The sequence below is a fragment of the Lampris incognitus genome, chromosome 10 (genome assembly GCF_029633865.1).
Source record: "Lampris incognitus isolate fLamInc1 chromosome 10, fLamInc1.hap2, whole genome shotgun sequence".
Taxonomy (NCBI): Eukaryota; Metazoa; Chordata; class Actinopteri; order Lampriformes; family Lampridae; genus Lampris; species Lampris incognitus.
The window spans coordinates 22,996,607-23,019,047 of NC_079220.1; the positions used below are offsets into that span (position 1 = coordinate 22,996,607).

Below are 22,441 nucleotides of genomic sequence, written 5' to 3' on the forward strand. Positions count from 1 at the left end.
CAACACCATTGGCGGTTTCAGGGGAAAAAAACGCTATATATATACAGCAAATGCACAACCTCGACATGAATATAAATGCAATGTTAAATTTGGCATTTTAATGTTTATTTATTTATTGGATTTGGTCTTGTGGGTAAATGCAGGAGTAGACACAGTTTAAGGACAAGCTCATAGCAGCCATATGACACGTGCAGCTCCATCTGAAGCCCAGAAGAAAAACAACATAACATGCAGCTTTGTGTATAGTTTTATAATCCTCAAGGTACTCTTTTTAGTCTAACCTACCAACACCTATGGTGATATGCCATGCTTGAAATGGAAAACATATGTGCAGTTAATCCTCTCTGTTAGAATTTTGGTGTGTATATCTGTAATCCCTTGGGTATTAAGTTGGTGATTGCTACAATGAATAACAGATATCATGAGATATAGCTGATGTTCACAAAATGTATTTCTGCAATAAAAAGGACTTGAGCTTTAGCTGTAAATTGTAATAAGCAAGTTACAGGAGTTGGCCATACTATTGTATTAGCATGGTGCAGTCTCTCGGGTTTAGAAGCCTGTGTGTATCTGATACTGATAGAAAATGATCTTACTCACTCAAGTCATTGCATGAAAGCACAACACACCAAAAGGTTGTTGTCTAATACAATGCTTTTCTATGTTTGCTATGAAACTGGCAATGGATTCAGTCAAGATATCAGTTTTGACAATAGCATACTGTCTCATATCACCTCTTGTCCTTTGAAGAGATAAAACATATTTAAGCAGGCTAGTGTAGCACCCAGAAGAGGCAAACAATTCAGAAATATTGATTTGTTAGATCTTAAACAGGAACATAAATTCAGGAAAAACTAAGAAGACAACAGTGGTATCTATTTGGAGTAAGACATTCACCACCTTAAAATTTGCTCCAGCATGCCTGAGTTCAGGCTCGTTTACGTGGTCAAGGGCCTCACGTGCTGTTTCATCAGCAGATCTTCTTCCTTTTGGCCCAGCTGTGATCTTTGTATTGGCTCATTGCATTTCAGAAGAACCAGGATGGACGGGCAGTTTACAGAAATGGAGTTACGTTCAACAGTGCAATGTCATTCGTGCGGCAGAATGCATTTCACCCTCACAGTAGTGTTGCAGATGGCTTTAAGTCAAGGCTCCAGAGCCTCTGCTTACATTAAATGAATAAATTGACATTAAATAAGTATGAATGCAAAACATTTCTCCAGGGGGATCTGTAAAAATTTAAGTTAGGGTAGTTGATGCTGATGTTGGTAGTAACTGTTGGTTAAGGCTCTCTATCTCCTCCTGGATCACCACCTTGTCATGATAGAGAAGCTTGCCAATGATCTCAAGAGCTATGCTGTCCTGAGCTTGGCTCCTGGTAGGGTCACCCAAGGTGAATAGGTCAAGGGGGAGGTTCCAGACGAAGTGCGATCCGATAAAGACCTCAACGGTGGAACTGGTGGAAGAGGTCTCCAGGTCACAATGACAGTGAAAGTGGATGGAGGCTGCAACAGAGGGTGGTCCCCAATCGTCTTGGTGCTCCATGCCATTGGACTCTGGCCACCCCCTATCAAGGACCGTGTGGTGGGCAGGTGCATCAGCCACTCCACGTAAAAAGCTGTCACGCACAGGCATCCTTCCATTATGCAGCTCCAGGATCGGCCTCTACGCCCACCTGAAGAACCAGAGGGACCCAGAGGGAGGACGGTCCTATTCAACCCTGAGTGACCGCCGATGATGATGAAGACTCTCTATGAGCTTGGGCTGTGTGTTAGCCATAACAGCTATTTCATTTAATTTGTCTGCCATGGTGAAAATGTACAAATCCTGCATGCCGTACCATTTTTTTCCTGAGAAAGTCCAATTCAACAGTAACCTCTGAGCTGCTACAAAAATTTAATGATTTGGATGTTTGTGCTGTAGCTACTATCTTCGACATGCCAGTGATAGAAATCATCAGAAAGGACATTTTGTTTGTAAAATACCAGATTGTAGCTTTAGTAGTAGTAATAGATCATGGTAGATAGATAAGTCTTTTTCTCTGGTTTCCTTGGAAACTATGCAATAGCAGAAAGTGTACGGTAGACTGGCATACCTTATTCTCTCTTTTCTCTAGTAATGGAGTCTTTGTTATGTGGATGATGAATGTTGTAAAACTGGGGTTTGTCTTGCACATGTTATTATTCTGTGTTTATTTTGACAGTTGCTAAAACAAACGTGACAGTATGTGTTTGCTCAACAAACACATTTATGACTGGGTAATCAACTAAATCAACGAGTCCATCGCCAACTTAAACTCACTAGACCAGCAGACACATCAAAACATATACCTAAAATTACTTTGTAGGTGTGTCCAACTTGTCTTTTTGTTGTGCATGACTGCCGGGATAGGCTCCAGCATCCCCGCAACCCTGAAAGCAGGATAAGTGGTTAAGACAATGGATGGATGTTTGACGTTAATTCATTTGAAACAACAGACATGGTTTTGTTGTTATTATTTTGACAAAGCCTGATGATGTATGATTTGTGGCTGTTATTTGTTAAAATTGGTCAAAACAGAAATCTGTCAAAGCGTATTTGTAGACTTAAAGTCCAGCAAAACATCTCCCTTATATGAGATTACATGGTGCCCTGGCGTCTGGTAGAAAACCAAGATGTTTGGTTTTTTTTTAAAGTATTTTACACTTGGTCTCTGAAACCCTATGTCTCTGAAAATTGCTAACCAAATCCTGAATGAGCGTATTGGCTGAAAACGTTAAAAAAAAAAGGTCTGTTAACGAGACTTGGGTCACAGCTTAGAGCTTTGTGTTAAAAATAAAAATGCAATCATACAGGCAACTTTTATTTTGAAATCAGATACAAGTCCCATATGTTGTTAAACGCGTATAACGAAGTTGTTACGGGGGTTTAAGACGCTTGTTTCATGTCGGCTTCCTCCTTGAAACATGCGTTAAGGCCTATCATCTACACAACATAATCAAGGCGAAGAAAAAACAAAAAAATAGCATAGATTTAAAGATTAATAAGTGAAAATGTTTTGTATGTTGTTTGTAGTCCCGTTTGTTAACCTTCTCCGGTCAGACAAGTCCCGATCAGAGCCTTTCGCCCAGCCGAGCCGCCAGCCCTGTCAAACGCCCGTCCAGCCAATCAATGCCTCCGCTACACTGTCAAATTCCCGCCCAGCCAATCAGTTGAGGCGCTGATTGGCTGGGCGGGAGTTTGACAGGGCTGGCGGCTCCCTCTCACTGCGCCAGCCCGAGTCACAAGGGCGGGGCTCCGCCGGCAGAGGAGCCGTACCCGGAGGAGCCGCGGGTATGGGATCGTATGGGTACGGGTACGGGTACCGGCGTTAACTCTCCTACCCTGAAATGCCTCTGATCTCGAATTATCGTTAGAGCGACTTTTTTCTTTTCTTTTTTTTTTGTTGTTGTTGTTGCGGGGGTAACAGTCATCCGCCAAGGTAAACGGCGAATCATTCTTGCGCCTCCGTCGGGATGATGTGACGAATCACATCTCTCTCGCTTTGGAAATCTTTGGAATAGGATTTTTACGTCTCCAGAATCCTCCCGCCCTACCCGGTTATTATAAGGGTAAGTAGCATTATTATTGTCATATCCTATCTGTCCGTCAGCGGGGAGGAGGCCGACGGCACAAGCCGCCGGCGCTCACCGTCGTGACCAGGGAGGCTGAATAAGCTCATGGGCTCAGAGTTGATTGAATTACTCGCCAATTCGCCGGGAGAGTAAACCTTCAAGTATTTAAAGGAAGAATGCCAGCGCATGAATAGTGCCAGTGTGTCCTATAATACCTGCCCTGCACCCACAACTTCATCGTGAAAAGTACCCCATTTCAAGCGGACTCGTCTCATAAGGTGTACCTTATAGGCCGACGCGCACTGGGGACGGGGAATTAAAAAGTATGCTGTGCGTATGGGGAAGGTGTTTGAGCGGAACCGCTGCTATGTGAGAGGAACCTCGTCTGTCTCCACGAGTCAAGATGAGGCCAAATGACCCCCCCCCTTGATTTGAACTGCCAGCATCACCCAGGGGAGATATCTTTCATTGCAGCTTTTACTAGGCGTGATGCTTTTCTTTTCTTTTTTAATTTTTAATGTATTTATTTGCTAAACGCCCGGACATCAAAGATTGTAAAGCTATTTGTAATGTCATCATCATCACGTCAACCCTCATACTGAGAAAAGACAACGTTGCTAGTTTTGCATTTACCACCCCAGAAAGCATACATAGAGACCATACAATGCATTCTCATATAATCATAAAGTGCTGTGATTTACAATCACGCCCTAGTCGTCGTCCTCCCTCTCCTCCACTTCCTTTTCCTTCCCCGCCCCCTCCCCTCTCTTCCTCCCCCATCAGCATCAGTATTAGTCACGAATACAAGTTTTTGCGTTCCGTTGTTTAGAGTTCCGCTCGTGTTTCACATCCTCGTTCCGAGCTTGTAGTCAGTCAACTCACTAGACGACTAGGAGCACGTCTGAGAAGATGTTCGGTTTTCTTAAGAGGACCGTGTAGCGAATAATACAGCACATAATACAGCGCGCAACACTCCAGTGACATGTTAGGAAGCCTGTATTAAAATGAATCACAAGCAATGGAAAATAACAGGAAAGAAGCATGCGCTTCCTTTGTAAATGTGTGTACACGAACGAGCTTGAGTCATGACATACTGCCCTTGCCTTCAACACAAACACACACACACACACACACACACACACACACACACACACACACACTACCATGTACTAACACTATGAACTCCAAAAAAAAAAAGAGTTGCATGACCGCATGACCCACCAACATACCTACTTATAAATATACATATCTGAGATAGGCTGGTTCATGGGCAGAAGCTCACAAATTAATTTACTGTATCTTGTTGACGTTGTAAAGGTCGTGTGATAACCCCCGGCGTCCTACAGGACCTGGGCAGACCAAACGGAAATGAGATACGCAGTGTATTAGAATCTGCTGAGTTATTTTGGCAGACGGTGCATAGGAGCACATGGCCTGCCCTGATGTGTGTGCCCGGTGTTCCTGAAACGTTATCTCACGGAGCGGGGATCATGACTGGGGGTGATGTAATCGTACCAATAAAGTAAGAGGCACGATGTGTGGTAGTGGGAGTTATACTCATCCTCTGTGTCTGCTCCCACTGAACCCGAGAGGAAACGTTTCCAGGGCGTGTGCGTGTGTGTGTGTGTGTGTGTGTGTGTGTGTGTGTGTGTGTGTGTGTGTGTGTGTGTGTGTGTGTGTGTGTGTGTGTGTGTGTGAGTGTGTGTTTACATGTGTGTATTTAATAGGGTGAGAGGGTGAAAAAAGAAGAAGAAAAAAAAGACCGAGGTGATAGCAGGTGGATCTACCAGGCTGGCCTGTGTTGACTGGCTGGTATATGAATGTGTCTCGGGGCTGGTGGGAGGCCACGCTGGAGTCATGCCTGTGTGACTCATGTGGTGTGGTATCTGTCTGTCTGTCTGTCTGTCTGTCTGTCTGTCTGTCTGTCTGTCTGTCTGTCTTGTCTGTTGGGCCGGCCACAGTGCACAGTCCTCCACACTAAATGCCCCACTGTTGTTACATTCAAATGAGCCACCGAGTAGGAGCTTTATCTGAATGGACTGAATTATTAGCCTACTCGCTTTGACTAACTTGTTTCCACATGCCGTTTTTTTTTTAAAGACACATCTCACCTAACTCAGATGCGTTCACACACCTGATAATAGGGCTCTGCATTATGTACCGTACGTGCACCAAAAACCAATATTTTTGTAGGATGATGGCAGAATGCGGCCTCTTTTGCAGGAAATACCAAGCTGTTACCCGTTTCTGGAGATAATCTGTTTGTCCTGGAATGTGGATGTTGTTGTTGTCTTTGTTGTTGTGTTGTCCTCGTCATCCTCCAGACAGAGATCACTACTCAGAATTGATCAAAAATGAGCATCACTGCCCTGGTCAGTTTCATGTGTACAGAGCACATGTTCGTCCCATTCACCCCGGGCTGCCTCAGTCCTAGCCACATCAGTATCACATGAATCGAAAGTTTGTCTGCTGAGAGCCATATTTAAAGGAGAACCTCAAGCTAACCATTTTGGTAACACTGTAGCTAACACTGTAGCATTAATCCAACACTCTGCAGTAGGACACAGTTGTGTTTGCCCTATTTTGTTATGATACATTAGATAAATATGACGCATATAACTCTGGTAACACATAATTTTGATTTTATTGATCTATTAATTTGGCAATACATCTGGTTCCATTCCAGGTGTTCATAACATTAATAAGCGTTTATATGTTTGTGCAAACCTGTCCATGTATGTGTCCATGTATGTGCAAACCTACATGGCCAATAAACATGATTCTGATTCTGATGAGTCATGGGCCTTTAAGTGTTATGAATAGTGCTAATTAATGTAGGCTCGCATTCGTGGGAAGCATTTATTACAGATTCCTGCAGGTCTCGTGTCGTAAATGTAGGGCAAGGCAACAGTGGCCCGTTAGCCAAAACATGTTAACAGACTAGTTGGACTGCTTTGGAGACAAAAAGCTAGTGAATTGGTTACAGTGGCTCCCACAGCTGAAGTCAAACAACGGGCAGTTTTAAAGCATGTCAGGTATGACTTTACAGAGGAACGCATGGCGAGAGCCTGCAATCTTTAGCCCCATTAACACTTCCTCGACTGCTACCTTGCTTGACTTTGAAGTCAAGTATATGGTTTTTAAATAGGTTGTCAGCAGTAAGAGCGTGGGATTTTTTTAAATTATTATTATTATTCCCCCCCAACTTTTAATGAGGAAAAAGTGGACAACTGAAAACCATGCTACATCTCTGGTGTCTGCAATGCATGACAATGAAGAATGTCCTGCTGAAGTGACAGCCTGGTCATTGGGAAAAGAAACCCACAGAATCCGGTAGTTCTCATCATAATGTATAATGAGCATATGTAGAAGTCAATCCTTGTGTATATATGTGAAGATTGTTTGTTGTGTTGTAGTGTTGTTACTCTGTGTTAAGTAGACTGAGAAAGCCACGAAACCGGAGTCAAATTCCACATATGTGCAAACCTGCATGGCCAGTAAACATGATTCTGATTCTGATGACATGGGGCTATGGATGATTAAAAAAAAAAGAAAAAAGAAGTGATCTTTGTTTATTGGACTCATTGTGCCACGGTTGCCTGTTTGTCCGTGTGAAAGCACGCTGGCCTTATGACAGCTCCGTGGTTTTGATCCTCTGACTTGAAGTCGTGCGTCCTTCCCATCCGTCTCATGACGGTGTGACAGAGGAGGCTCGCTGCACAGGCGGCCATGACAGCAGCCTCAGGCTGTGATGTAATGCCGTAATGGTGCAGCGGGTCTATTTCAGGTCCACTCCCCCCCAATGCCTCCAAGGCCTCTCTTTCAGTCTGCCATCCAGCCAACAAGCCCCTCTCACTGTCAACAGCCTCATAACACTCATCAGAAGCAGAATCAGTTTCACTTGCCGTGTTAACTTTTTGAAGTAGCTGGAGCATGATTTGGTGCGTTGCTCACTGTGACCCAGCTGAAGAGAAATATTATTAAAAGTACAACGTAAGTAAAAAAAGAAACTTTAGCTGTAAAAAGCACTACTATATACTACTATATAGTATACAGCAGTTATAATTAAATAAGAATGCTGGATGGGTGCTAAAATTAGAGCAGACATATAAGAAGTGGCATTTACAGAAGTGCTCCTCTTCCCCGATGGGATTTGGGAGGGTTGGGGGTGTCGTCCCATGTGGTTTTGGTTGTTATTTGCTTCTTTAGCTGAGTTTCCGAGAGGCAGTTTGTCTGTTATGGCGATAATAATAATAGAAAAAGAAAGAAGATCTAATTCAGGGCTGTGGTCCCATGGGCTGTGTTGTCTCTTGAGTTATTTGTCTGAGACTGGTTAACCCCGTGGCACACCTAGTTTGGAGGGCTGTGGGAATGCTGCGTGTTTTCCCACAAGGCGCGCGCACTCGGGGAAGCGGCATCGGCTCCTTGAACTTCGATCTTCTTCTCTGAAGGCGCGGGGCTGCTGCGGGGGGCGTGGTCTCGGTCGGATAACGCACAAAACCTGTCTGCCGGTGCAGCGTGACGGGGCGGCTCCACTGTGTTTACCTGTCGGTGTGTGCGGTCCTGCACCTTTGTCAAACCTCACCACAGAGTTTACACAGACTTGCTCATCAACTTACTAATAATAGAAAGATTGCACTGCAATGCAATTCCCCCTCCCTTTCTTTTTTTCCTCGCCAGTTACACTTGGCCAATTACCCCACTCTTCGGAGCCGTCCCTGTCTCTGCTCCACCCTCTTCCGATCCAGGGAGGGCTGCAGACTACTAAATGCCTCCCCTGATACATGTGGAGTCACCAGCCGCTTCTTTTCACCTGACAGCGGGGAGTGTCGCCAGGGGAACGTAGCGCCCTGACCGACCAGAGGAGGAGCTAGTGCAGTGGCCAGGACACGTACCCACATCCGGCTTCCCACCCACAGACACGCCCAATTGTATCTGTAGGGACGCCCGACCAAGCTGGGGGTAACACGGGGATTCGAACCCACGATCCCTGTGTTGGTAGACAACGGAATAGATCACTACGCCACCTGGACGGCCTTTTTTTTGACGTCGATTTATGCAGCATGCGTTGCTAAAAACACCGCAGCCAATAAAAACTAAATAAATCAATTAATTAAAAAAAACAAAAACAAAAAACGGCGCACATGCAAACGTTGTCTGCTCTTTTTGCGTGGAAGCGAGTCGAGCATGAATTTCACGTCACGACAAGTGAACCCTGACATCCTGTATGGTAGGTTAGATTTTTTGTTTTTAACGCATGCAGGCTGCTGCGTCCATGCTGTTGTAATGAATGAGCTGTTTAGCGTGTGTTTACTTCTCAGATCAGCGTCAGCTCCAGAGAGGACCAAGCCTAGGAACTCCCTGACTGATACAGTATCCCCGGACTGTTACACAGAGGGGATGAGAGTAGAGGTTTTAAATAGGATAGACGTCCACCCACCTATAGGGCTCCACCAGCCCCCCCCCCACCATGACCCCATACCCCACACCCCACCCCACCTCCTATTGCTATCTTTGGCACAGCCAGCCGTCATACCCGGGGGCTATGAATCCTCATTGTGTACCAGCGTGCTAAACTCAGGTTGACTGTTTGCTGAATGGAATCAAACACTGAGTTATGTCTGGGCAGTTTCAACAGTCCCGCCGACGTCACATTCCATGGGCCAAACTCACTCCGGCAGCATTTCCCAGAAATGAGGGTGTGCATGGACTCATGACTTGTCCTCTTTTTTTATATGTTTTTTTCTTTACAGAAAAGGTGGGTCTAGGACGGCCACTGGGAAGTCACTCTGAGTTCACTTCACATTTTACTGAGACCGCAGCGCAACTGCCCTCTGCCATTTAACGGAGGGTTGAAACGCAAGTGCCAAGGGGACTTGAGCACGCCTCGGCGCCTCGTTAAATTCTGCTTTCAAATTAGATGGTCCCACGTTTCCTGCAAACAGATTTCAGCGAGCCTGCTTGGGTATTGTTAGTCAGAGGGATTGAAATGGCTTCAAAAGTGTAGATGCGTATGTGCAGGCATATTTGAGAGCACCTGATCCTCTCCTGCTGCTCCTTGCAGTGAGTCAAGGCTCCTGTCCTTCTGTGCTGCCTCATCTTCTCTGAGCGCCCATGCCAACTTTCCCCTTCGTTTGCCAGTCGGCGGAGCTCGCTTGGTGCCCTGTGCCAGGGAAAATGATGTAAAGCCTCTGGTTTACGCCACCCGGTCGATTGTACTCAACAGCACCGTAGGAAGACATGATCACAAAGGAAGCTTGATGGCCACAAGGAAAAGACATCCTCACAGAATGACGAGAACGCGAAACATTGGATGCCGTAATGCAAAAAAAAAGACAAAAAAAAAAAGCTCATTTCCTTTGTGCATGCCATTATTTGTACAGCCATTCTGTGGGGGAATGATTCGCGTTGGGATTGGACTTCACTCACACTGCTATTGTGTATTTCCAAATAGTCTGTATTAAAAAAAAAACCTTAGTGGGAGATGATTTGCTTAGGTAATGGCACCAATTACAGGAGGAGGAAGTGTCTGTGTTCGCTCTCTCTCGGCCTGTGGGGGGGGAGCGCTTTATCTCCATAGAGGCCGTAGGCGTCTGTAGAATCTGTTTTCATTAGTCAAATCAAGAGGGTGAGCCCCCCCCACACACACGCATCCAACTACGCGCACACATTCACACACACACACACACACACACACACACACACACACACACACACACACACACACACACACACACACACACAGGGCCTGCAAGTGTCCCGAGAGCCCTGTCCCATGCTTCCCAGTTTTACAGGCCTTCCTGTGCCTTTGTTGGGAGTTTTCCACTCAACTCCAACGCACAGCTGGCCCTACACAGCTTCATTTGCCCTCTCCCTCTCTCTCTTTCGCTCTCTCTCTTCTCTCTCTCTGTCTCTCTGTCTCTCTCTCACGCTCTCTCACTCTCTCTGTCTCTGTCTCTCTCTGTCCCTATTTTTGTCTTTTCTTTTTTTCCCTGACCTCAGACCCCGGCCTCACCTCCCCAAGAGTCTCACAGTGGCTTCCTCCAGCTGAGTCTCCATCAGAGGCAGAACATATGGATTATCACCCGGTAAATTTGGGTGACGAGCATAACAAATGGTTCTGCTGAATGAAACGTACATAGGTGTGGTCCGCCCCTCGCCAAGGACGCAAAGATCTAAAAAGGCAGTTGATGCTCCAAAATAAATAAGTAAATAAATAAATAAAGAACAGATGATTATGGGTTTTTTGGATAGGAATCCTTTCTGCTTTTCATTTTTCTTTTGTTTTTTAGGGCTACCCAAATGCCAAATGACAGCCTGAATGCTTTCAAAGACAGGCGGAAGTTTACACAATTAGTTGTTGTGTCCTGTTGAAGTCAGCACTTCTGTGGCTGGTGTGGAGGGTGTGAGACCCTGAATCCTACCCACATGTTCAAGGATAGGTCTTATTCATAGTAACACATAGAATAGCTTTTCTTTACAGTCCCAAACATTACGCTAAGAGTCGTCTTTAAGCATGAGCAGTCGAAGAGCGATTGCCTTTTGTTTTCTCAGTTGTTTTTTGGAGACTAAAACCTCGCCCTCAGTCATTATATTGTGGCTCACACTTACTAGACAACTATCGAAATTGACCCCCGCCCCCCTCCCACCACCAACCTTAGGGGGAAAAAAAACACCCGATGACCTACTTTAACATCTCAACCAACCAGTCAAGGAACTGCTCTAGAAGCATCGATTTACCCTGTGAGTTGGAAACGCTAAAGACCAAAGAGATCACATCAGCAGCATTGTTAATTTTGCATGGTTTTTTTTATTTCTCACTCCTGCACTGGTTTGAGCCAGTGGGAGGTGTGGGGGGGGGGTATTTGATGTATGTGGGAATATGCACACATGGAGTCTTGAAGGCGAGATTGAGCACATGTGTGATGAAGCGTTCATCTGTCTGTCAATCTACCTGTCTATTTATCTGTCTGTCTAGTCATATACAACACTATGTTTTCCCACCATCAACCCCAGTCAGTGAATCTCTTCCGCTCCTTGGCGCCAGGATTCATTTTCATAACAGGGGCTCGGTCTCTCCACCATTGCTCTTTCATCCACACATTTGCCTACGCATTTGCAATGCATGAAGGAATAAAGCGATTCAAATATTGGAGCTTTATTAAAATGACCCAGTTATGTTGAGTGCAAAAACAGTTTTTCCTCCTGCAGCTCTAAAGGGATGTAAGAATAGTAGAAAGGCCTTTGTAGCTGTAGTTTCTGTCTACCTTTGCAGCCTTGGGCTTTGTGGAGAACCCCACTTTTCTGCGATGGTACAGAAGGTGAGAGGGTGTGGATGAGCATTTGGTGGTTAGGGCTGGGCAATAATTCAGTATTATCATTCATCATTTTCCAAAGGTATTGTAGTGGGATATTGTCATATCATGATACACGATTTCATTGTCTAAACCAATGATCACAATAATCCATCACCTAAAATTTCTCACAAAATTAGATCGAAAATATTTGAGGTGGTATTATTTGAAAACTAGTTTTGGCTTGACGTTATAGTTTATATTACAAAACAGTTCAATGTGATAAACCCCAGTTGGATACGGTGTTTTTGCATATGTAAGCAGATACATCGATATTATGTGAAATTTCTTATGATTATTGTGATAATGATATTTTCCATATCGCCCAGCGATATTGGTGGTACATGTGCTGCGGGGTAGGTTGGGATGCTCATTTACCTGACTGTGGGGGACACCAGCTACTGCCTGTTCCTTCAGACCCTCAGACTGTGCATGCAGATAGACACACATGCACACACAGAGGAAAATTGATACGCTCAATGTGTATTCGTGCTGTCATTTGCCTACAAGGCTTTCAAGGAAACCCCCCCCCCACACACACACACACACCATCCTTGAAAACTGCCCTGCCCGTGGAGGGGTCTTGTCCATCAGGGCTTTTTAGTTGTCTCAGCCATGCGGTGCGGCCTTCAAGAGGCCTCCTTAGGGTACAGTGTGCAAAAGACGAGAAAACTTAGTACACCTTACTGCAAGGTTTGAGCCCGACTGTGTGAAAGGATTATAGAGATGCTGAATCAAAGGAGACATCGGATATACTTCTACTAAATAGAATGAATGGCTTAGAAGTTAAACTTTTAAGATAGGTGAATTGAAATGCGAGGGGTTAATTAAACTATGCTGTTCATTGCTTGAATATATATCGTTAATTGAAGCTTTCCACAACCAAAAGGAATTTTGTCAGTGTTTCTCTGGTGATGTGTATGTCTACAGATGTTGGATATGATTGGTTTCACCACACACTGCTAATATGAGCATACCTCTGGGGCAGTTGATATAGATTGGACTCATTCTCTTTTTGTAGGGATTAGCAGAATTTTGCTGAAAAGCAATATAGTTACTAGACCAGTGAAGTGAAAAAAATGTCATTATAATCAAGTCATGTCAGTTGTATCTATGGAGTACGGTTAAAAACAACTTTTAAAAAGTTTGTTAAAATTAAATCAAACAAAAAAACAAAAAAAAGTTTTTAAAGAACATTTAAAAGGGTCCCTGTGACCCTGAGAGCAGGATAAGCGGTTTGGATAATGGATGGATGGATGGATTTAAAAACAACAAACACTGACTAAAGTGCTTTACAAAGAGATCAAAATGATAACAACTGAACAAAAACACAGGAATATAAACACAGGAATGAGCAAATATAAACACAAGCATAAATAAGAGGATATAACAACAGCAACAACAACAACATCAACAACTTAGTTTTGTGGTAAAATCATAGCACGAGCAGCACTGCATAAACAACAAATACAATACAAATAAAAGCCAGAGAGTGGTCAGGCACATTATGATGACAATTAAGAGGTTAAAGAAGAGATGAGTCTTTAGACCAATTTCAAAAATATCAGTGGAGGGGGAAGATCTAATTATTAGTGGTAAACCATTCCACAGTTTAGGGCCAACAACTGAAAATGCTCGATCACCTTTGGTTTTTAACTGAGTGCATGGAATCTAATCAGTAGCATATCTAAGGAGTCTGGAGGTGGAATGGGGGATGAGCAGGTCAGAGATGTAACCTAGTGCCAGTCCATGCATTGCTTTAAAAACAAATATAAGAATCCTGAAATCAATTCTGATCTTCACTGGTAACCAACCAGTGAACTAGCTGTTGGCAAGATAGGGCTGACTGACTGATTCCTACATAGGGGGAATTGCAGTAATCAATGTGAGAAGAAATGAAAGCGTGAATTGTAGTCTCCAAATCTTTAACAGACAGGAATGATTTTAATTTTGCAATTGATCTAAGATGAAAGAAGCCAGTGCTGACAACTGAGTTGATTAGTTTGTCATATTCTAAACCATAATCAAAGATAACACCAAAATTTCTTGCTGGGACTTTACATTCAATGATGGAGGCCCGAGGGCATTGATTGTGGTTATGGAGTTGTATACAGGGCCGATGATTAAGACCTCAATTTTATTCTGGTTTAGCTGAAGGAAACTTTTTTGCCATCCAGGATTTTACATCCTCAATGCAATTTAGAAGTAAGTTAACTCTGCATGGATCATAAGATTTCAGCAGAAGGTACAGCTGAGTGTTGTCAGCATAACAATGGTAGGAGATATGTTTTCTGAAGATAGACCCCATAAGAAGCATATATAGGAAAAAATAAAATAGGGCCTAAAATGGAGCCTTGTGGTACTCCATGGGGGATGGCTGTGGAGGAAGAGGACACATAATCAATACTAACAGAGGCTGATCAGTCTTGGAGGTAGGAGGCAAACTACAGAAGGGCCTGTCCCTGAATGCCAACAATATGCTTAAGGCAGTCCACAGGATGGCGTGATCGACAGTGTCGAAGGCAGCCGAGAGATCTAAAAGAATTAAAATAATGTAATTTCCAGAATCTAAAGATAAAAACAAATCATTTGTCACCCTCAGATGAGCAGACTCTGTGCTATGGTGCCTCCTAAAATTTGACTGAAATGTATCCAGTATGCTGAATTTGTCCAAGAAGGAGATTTGAGATTGGTCAGGAGTTATTAGGAACAGATGCATTTTGATCAGTGGGTGAATGGCAACATGTTTAAAGCAAGCTGTGACATATCCATTGACCAGGGAGCTATTAATTATTGATAAAATACTTGGCCTATCAGTTGCCTGAGGGAATAATGTCTAAGGAACAGTTAGACATCAGTTCAAAGTTGACGAGAACTGAGGGGCATGAGCTTAACTCTGATGAATCGTAGGAGGGTGGTGAGATCTGAGATCTTATAGGGTTAAATTTGCTAATAAAACCTTAGGAAATATCACAGGTATCCAGCATTGTTTCATGACGATTTGTCACTGTAGGGTTGAGTACTGTATTTATTTTATTAAATAAAACTTTGGGACTATGGGCATGTTCGAAGATGATATCAGAAAAATATCTCTGCTTTGACACACTGTTGGTATTTAGCCAGACAGTATCTCAGATGCTGGTAAGACACTTGAAGTTTATCTTTTTTTCCATTTACGCTCTGCTCTCCTGCATTCCTGCCTAGCCACACAAATTACGAAGTTAAACCAGGGCTGAGCTTTGATTTTAAGCTTTTCTAACTTTGTAAGTGGCAATTGAGTCGAGAATATTAGTGGAAGTGCAACTGAATAATGTCATGAGTTCTCTCTGTGTAATTTAGACTTGCAAAAAAAAATCTTCCCATCTTGTCATGATTGATATTAGTAATTAATATGCCTTGTGATCATAGGTGTTATGCTCGCGCACCAGAACCTGACCCGTGTGGCGAAACCCAAGACAGACAGACACGAGATGACTTCTAAGTCTACAAAGGGGGGTTTTATTGTGAGAGGGAAATGTATGGTGAAAAAAGGCGTTCTGTTAGTGGGATGTGTGAATAAACTATGTGTGGTGTCCCGTGGTTTGCGTGTATAACTATGTGTGAGTGTTTTTAGCCAATGTGTGGTGCGGTATGTAAATGACCAGGAGGTGTTGAAGAAATGTGCGTGCACCTGGCGAGAAAGTCCAGTCCGTGATCCAAGAGGGGTTGTCCGAGAAAGTCCAGGTCCGAGATCCGGGAAGTCGAGTCCGAAAGGAGGGGTCCAGGTAGAGGGACAAGGGGGGAGATCGCAGGAGAGGTCCGGGGAGAAACGTGAAGGTCGCTGGGGACGAGGGAGACGCGGGGAGCCGTGGAAATCGCGGAGGGAGAGTCTTGGGAGGAAACAGAGACACGAAGATAAGACACTGGGGAATAAACAGAAAGCAAGGAACGCTGGAGGGCTTATCAGAACTTCACCGCAGGGTTCAGTACGTCGAAGCACTGAGAGACGTTCTGGGAGGCTTTTTGTAGAAGGCTGCCTGATTGCCACAGGTGTGCCTGATGGATGATGGCAAACACCTGGTGCAGTGCAGCGCTCGTCTCAGAGCGCGAGCCGAGCACTCGGATGTTTCCGGCACGTCCGAGCTGGGGGAGTGGCTTGAACGTGCCGGGGAGGCAGCTCGGGGCGGTGTAACCACAACAATAGGCGCCTTAACATCACTTTAGGCCCTGGGGCTATGGACGTTTAGACCCCCCCCCCCCATAAGGAATCCTTGTTCTATGCATAAAAGTGCATCACTGACCTCCCCCCTTGTAAACAAGCCCAGTTCAATTCATTTTTACGCATGAAGCTATATCACCAATTTGGTTAAAATGCTCTGACATCCCAACTTGCAAACCATCCTGGTTCTATTAATTTTGTTCTTGGAAAACTGTATCACCAAGCTTGTTAACATGCTCCAAAATCCCGGTTTATAAACAAGCCCAGTTCAATTCAGTTTTATGCATAAAACTGAATCATCAAGCTGGTTAAAATAATCCGACATTCTGACTTGTAAACCATCCCATTTCTATTCATTCTTTATACGGAAAAGCATATCACCAGCGGGTAACATGTACCAACATCCGGCCTTGTAAAGAATCCTTGTTCTATTCATGTTGTATGTGTAAAAGTGCATCACCAAGCATGTTAACATGCTCTGAGTCTGACATCCTGCCTTGTTAATGAACACAGTTCTATTAATTTTTAAGTGTGAAAACAGCATCACATAGGGAGTTAACATGCTCAGACATCTCGCCTTGTAAAGTAGCCCAGTTCGATTCATTTTTTACATGTAAAAGCACATCACCAAGCAGGTTAAAATACTCCAGCATCCCATTGGGGGAAACATTTCTCATGAGGCCCCTGGTCCTCAGTTGGAACCCGGGGCCCGGGGGCTTAAGCCCCGGTAAGCCCGTGCATTAAGGTGCCCATGCTTGTGATGAGCAAGCTATTCCAAAATCATCCCTCAAATGTATTTCATTGGTAATGGATTTTAATATATAACACAGCTTAAAGCTATCTTGAAATTTAGTGGGTCAAAAATAATTTTGTGGGTCATTCACAGATCCTTGGGATCCTACTTTTGGCTGCTCTGGATGATGGACTCACTGATTTGAATAGCTTCCACTTTTCCCTCTGCCTGAACCCATGCTAATGTGGCTAATATACTTTGTCCCAGTGCTGCAAGGCCACACACAAAATGACATGGGGCACTCACGTTCAGGCAACTCTTTTTTCCTCTGCATTTGGTGGCAGGCTGAATATGATAAGGCATGGTTAGCATGTGATTGTAATGCATGCATCATCATAGTGAGGGATGGGATCACAACATTTATGCATGCGTTGTCTGTGAGTTTTTGAGTCTCTGTGTGTGTGTGTGTGTGTGTGTGTGTGTGTGTGTGTGTGTGTGTGTGTGTGTGTGTGTGTGTGTGTGTGTGTGTGTGTGTGTGTGTGTTGTTTCCATACTTGTGCAGAGTGGACAGCAGTATGTGTTTCCTGCCTACGACTCTTCTGCCTCTCCACTTCCTTCCCTACAAGAGCCACATCTTTAAAATAAGCAGTAACCTGACCCCACTCCATGCTGGTGGTCTCCCAGAGAGGATGTGTTGATGACAGAGCTGATGGCTCTCCTTTGTGTGGTATTTTTAATGGTGTTGATTAGTTAGATCACAGGCATCAACTTAAAACATCTAGTGAGCGATACAATACCAGTAGCCTGAAGCAGCCCATCTGACGTCTCCATTTTTTAAGGGTTTCATAACAACATACTTAGGTGTGTTGAGCTCAGCGGTTTTACACTCACTCTATCTCTAATCATCATCACGCGGTTTACTGGTCTTATGCCTCCAATCAACAGCAGTAAGCCCAAAAGTAAATGTCCACCATTTGAGTTGATGAGGGAATGATTCTCTGACTTCTTCTGTGGTTGTGAGAGTGATCACTTAGCTGCACAATGATCCTTGTTCAGTTCCGTGCACATCAGGCTCATGCAAGGGCATACACAATGCAGCCTTTTGTCAGCCTGATTCAGGCTGATATCATGCTGGAAACTATTTAGATGGGGATCACATGTTGTTAGTGCATGCTGCTCCTGAGTGTCCTCTTACTTGCTTAACAGGAGAATGTCTGACTCATCATAATGTAGTGCTTGTTTGTAGTTTCAGGATGAATTTGGGAGGAAGACAGTTTTATTTCCCTTTGTTTTCCAAAGTGGCTTCTCTTTTCAAGGCATAAATGTAACATACTGCTTTCAGTGATGGGGTGGGGGTTGGTAGGATGGGAGTTGTCAAAGACACAAGTGGTCAAAGACACAATTGAAACTGGCCACAAAGCCAAATGCTAATAGTATTGATCCCCTGATTATGTTGAGACTATATTGTAGATAGAGTACTTCAACATTTACATTTCTCATTCTATTTGGTGCTTTGACATCCCTGGCTCTATTTGGAAAACATGTTATGGTAATAAAGCAATTCACATGCTTAAATATGCAAGACTACCAGCTGTATCTGTGAATTTAGCTATAGAATTTTAAATTATGACATAAACGGTTTTTTTTTAAACTAAATCCCTTTCAACATTTGCGAGTTCCTGTCAGACAAGAACTCTTGTTGCTCATCTCCTTGCCTCTAGTGCTAAGATAATATGAAAATTTACAGATGGGCTGTGTTATTTCATACTTATTGCCACAGACACAATTCATTGTGAAGAAGGATATTTCAATCAGGATAGGCACAACTTGATCTTCAATCTTCTTCTTCTTCTTTCGGCTTGTTCCCTGTTTCCCAGGGGTTGCCAAAGCAGATTTGATAGTTTCCATCAATCTTGTCAATCTGCATAATGATTTGACAAACTTTTACGTCAGATACCCTTCCTGACACAACCACTGAACCTATGGACAGAGGCACAGGTAAAGCGCTGGATGCCATCCCAGTATTCATGTCACCATAACTTGATCACCACAACTTGATCTTCAATAATTAGCTTAAAACCAAGCTATTGGATTGCCCAAGCTTTGGCATTAGTAGCTTCCAGAAACATAAATTCCCAGGAGGATAAAACTGCACAAATTTCAACCACAAACATCTCCTCTGGGGTGTAGATGGGGTCGTGATGGTGGGGGTGGGGGTGGTGTGGCAGTTACGTAACAGTGAAATGATAGGGAGGAGAGATTGTTAGGTTGGCTAGGCTTTTTTTACAGACTGATGAGCTGACACCATTGGCAGAGTCAGACATGTCAGTCAGTCATGCTGGGGTGGAGTGATAGCTTAATGGAGAACATGTGACTGCCAGTGATTGGAGGGAACTCAAAACAAGAAAATGGAGGTTTGGATGATTAAAACTTGTGCGAAGACAACGACCTTCATTTCCCCAATTATCTTGTCTCATTTGATAAAAACAGGACTTACTGATGTTTGTCAACTAACCCAGTTTCCTGCTTCCTTTGTAACAGACGGTTGTGCCCTGCTAAGTATCACGCTCATGCTGAATTTCATTATTTGCCCTCAACACGCTCATGCTTACTGTCCCATAAGCATTTTAACCTAAACTGTCTGCAAGCACATATGCTCAAGTTCAGGTTCATTTGTCATGTGCAACAGTTACACTCAGCCAATGAAACCAAATGCTTACTTAGAGATGCTCTCAACAATGAAGTTTGGAAAAAATAAAGGAAAGACAGATGATAAAATATGTAAAAAGGTATAAATGTGAACCAAATGTAAAATATCAAGATATGACAACAAAAATTAAAGCGGTAAAAGACAGAGAATGCTAGATGCACTGCTGGCTAGGTCCAGTTGATGGATATGCTGTATGAGATAAGTGTTCATGGGAATCCAGCACAGTGGTTGTATGACTTGACAGCTGTAGTTTAGGTTTAATAATTAACTGTTTGCCAACTGCTGTATCCCATAAGGGTGAAGGCTGTTTTTCCCTTTGTGTTCATCCCATGGGATGCTACCAGAGCTATCTCAAGTGCCCGGATATGTGCGCTAGTAGCTTTTTTATTATATGAAATCACTTCATGTTGACTTGGACTGTGTGGTATATATACATATATATTTAGCCTGAGCTGGGGGGAATTTCACAGTCGGCTGTTTCCTCAAGATTAGAAACACAAACACTGGCCTGGACGCAGATGAGATAGAGATTAATTGAGTAAACCTTGTTTTTCCGTCAAAGTAAAGACAAGCCCGTGCACCGACTACTTCTAATAGTATGGGCTGACAGAGGGAGCACTTGCATTTGAAGGTACATGGTACTTTTTATATGCATATGATAATAAATTGAAACTTGAACTTGGGCCGACAGAGGCTGTATTAGCAGCACCGAGACTCCAAAGTCGCTAGCCAGTCGGTGGACTGGGCTCTTGCAGATGCCCGCATATGTGCACAGCAGCTCTAGCAGGAACCACATGGTAAATAATTCACCTTAGCAGAATGACTAAATAATTCAAGTGCTGAATTAGCCAAGCATACAATCTTTTAGCAATGGCGAAAAAGAGCGAAGGACATGCCACCCGGCACAAATGTCAGTGGTTTGCTTCCATAACATGATTATATTTAGGAGCAGTCTGAGATTGACGTCAATATGTATAATTTCCAAATCACTTCCCCCTTTCTTTTTCTGTTGATTGCCTTCTTTGCTTATTATTCAACTTTTTGAGATAATTTAGAAATGAGTACAGTTCTTTGTACAGTAAAATGGTAATTAACTTGAGCGATAAGATGGAAAATACAGGTGTCACCTCTGATTTTCAAACTTGCTTGATCGGTGCAGGCTCTGAAAACTGTAGTAACTTCGACTTGTGTGAGAATACAGCCCACCTCCTCGAGATTTGCTGCGGGATGTTTTTCATATTGGTCTACAGTTTCATCAGGCCGTACATTTGGCATTGAGGTCTATAAATACACCACATCACAGCTCACTGGAGACAAGCCATTTTTACATGTACCTCACTGCACTATTCATATCTCTGGCACCATATCCTGTCATTAAGTAAACACTGTTAAGACAGTAGGGGAGCTTGGCAACGGCCCCGCTTCATATCTGTCACTCACTGCAGACTGAAACCAGTGGATGTAAAAGGTTAACTTCGCTCTGTGATATATGTCACCGACAATGACTGGATGAACTAAAGGCTGGGGGCAAAAATATGGGAAATGACACAAGCTCTCCCCAGACTCCTCACCCGAGCCCACCTACCTTGCCAGTCACAGTGGTCCCACCCACCTGCCAATCCTGCCCCACGCTGGCCCAACACTTGATCCCTGGGGTCAGCTGCAGCAGATATTTCTGCTGTCTCTGTATGTGTGTCTGTGATCTGAATGATCTAAAATACGATATGACAGCAGGTGATTGATGGGAGAAAGGATTATAATCTAACCGTTCTGTTATATTATTAGCATAAGTGCAAAATACAAATTTTGCATAGTGCTTCGGGTGTGCTTCTGTGTGTGTTGGCGTGTCGTGTCTTTGTACGTATGTGTGTGTGTTTATGTTTATGTTGTGTGTATGTTTACGTGTGTGTGCTTATGTGTGTACTTATGTTGTGTGTGTGTGTATGTGTGCATATGTGTGTGTTTATGTTGTGTTTTTGTTTGTGTGTGTGTGTGAAAGACAGAGAGAGAGAGAGTTTTGGTGTGGTATTATTAACTTAAGGTCCTACTGTATAACAAGTGTTCAAAATTACAAACAAAATGTTTTATCATATTTTTTCAACATTGTAGATCCAAACTGACAGATCATGACAACAAATGATTGATGGTATAATAACTAAATAAATCGAAATATGGAATAATAACTAAATAATTTGAAATAAATCATCATTCAGCTACAGTCTAACTATTCTGCTATACAAGTATGAAATGCTAGTGTGTGTGTGTGTGTGTGTGTGTGTGTGTGTGTGTGTGTGTGTGTGTGTGTGTATGTGTGTGTGTGGAGTGGAGGGGGGTATCCAGGCATTTTGAGGCTCAAGGTCAGGCTAGATAGTAACTAGAAAAAAAACAAACATTTTCTTCTCCTATTTTCTTCCTATGAAACTTCATGGGAGACACAAGTGTTTTTACAGTGTGCGTCGTGGCGTCACATTGCTCCGTTCATCACCCGAGAGCCGTGGCAGCCCGGTAAGGACGAGACACTCAGCAGACGAGAGAAACCAGACACACTGACTGCACCCTGGGCTGCGCCACAGCGATAACCCAGCTTCCACCGTCGCTGTTGTCACCTGGCTTTTGATGCTCCTGCAGCGCGGCGTGTTATTTTTAGTGCCTTTATCTGTGTTTTCTTTTTCAAAAGTCATCCCCCACACCCATATTCTCTGCTTGTTGGTTCTTTTCAGCTTCTTGGTTGTTCCTGGTTGGACTCAGGATGTGCTATATTAAGATCAAAAAGCCCCGTTCTGCAATTAATGTGCAGATGGGCCTCAGATGTTGAGGAGTTACACAGCACAGAAAATGCAGCCATATTAAGCA

General features: G+C 43.6%; 1 protein-coding gene across 2 annotated transcripts in view; it reads left to right on the plus strand.

Annotated features, from left to right (window-relative positions):
* The first annotated feature begins 3,275 nt into the window (after nucleotides 1–3,275).
* Nucleotides 3,276–22,441, plus strand: part of rhbdf1a (rhomboid 5 homolog 1a (Drosophila)) — a 47,515-nt gene continuing 28,349 nt past the window's right edge. For both annotated transcript variants that reach the window (XM_056287593.1, XM_056287592.1), the window contains exon 1: nucleotides 3,276–3,590. The gene's annotated coding sequence lies outside the window, so the exon portion shown is untranslated. The remainder of the gene's footprint in view (nucleotides 3,591–22,441) is intronic.